This window comes from Sinohyriopsis cumingii, unplaced genomic scaffold, assembly GCF_028554795.1.
Source record: "Sinohyriopsis cumingii isolate HCF-2022 unplaced genomic scaffold, ASM2855479v2 utg001505l, whole genome shotgun sequence".
Classification (NCBI taxonomy): Eukaryota; Metazoa; Mollusca; class Bivalvia; order Unionida; family Unionidae; genus Sinohyriopsis; species Sinohyriopsis cumingii.
The window spans coordinates 260,488-261,344 of NW_028316006.1; positions in this window are offsets into that span (position 1 = coordinate 260,488).

Sequence of the window (857 nt, forward strand, 5' to 3'; positions counted from 1 at the left end):
ATTGCCAATGGTATCAATTAGAAAAAGGCAAACTGATGACTGTCAATGCTATATATTAGAAACAGGCCTAATGATGATTACCAATGGTATCTATGGAAAGCACCTAATAATGATTGCCAATTGCATCTATTAGAAAAAAGCCTAATGATGGTGTCAATTAGAAAAAGGCCTTATGATGATAGTCAATGGTATCTATGGAAAGTTCCTAATTATGATTGCTAATTGTATCTATTAGAAAAAGGCCCAACGACAATTGTCAATGGTATCCATTACAAAAGGGCGTAATGACGATTGCAAATGGTATTAGAAAACTGGCTAATTACAATTGTCAATGATCTAGTTAATTACATAAGGGCCTAATGATGATTGCCTATGCAATGCTATTAAAAAAGAGTGCAATAAGTTGCTCTGGTCTTGAGTGAATGGATCACAGTTTTATCTGTCATTTCAAGTGCTATGACTCAAGCACAATTTATCTTCAATTCTGAAATTCTTATTTCTGTTTGCACCCCTTTGTTCTGATTGTTGAAAAGACCAGTCTTATTAACATGACTATTAGACTATCATTATTAAGGATATCAACTGTAAGGTTACCACGGTGTACATATTGGATTAAACAAAATTGTGTACGTGTGTGTGTGTGTAAATATAAAGTGAAGGAAACTTCAGTTTTTAAAGATTTTACCATTAAGCACTCATCATTACTTCCTGTGGTTCTATATGCATAACACTATGCACTGTTTATCATTTCTTCTTTTCAATTTTCATGAATGAAACTATATATATTTATGATTTCCTTAAAGTTTCTTCCATGAGTATTGTATGGACAAGTAACAGATGAAATAATGTAGTGTTAA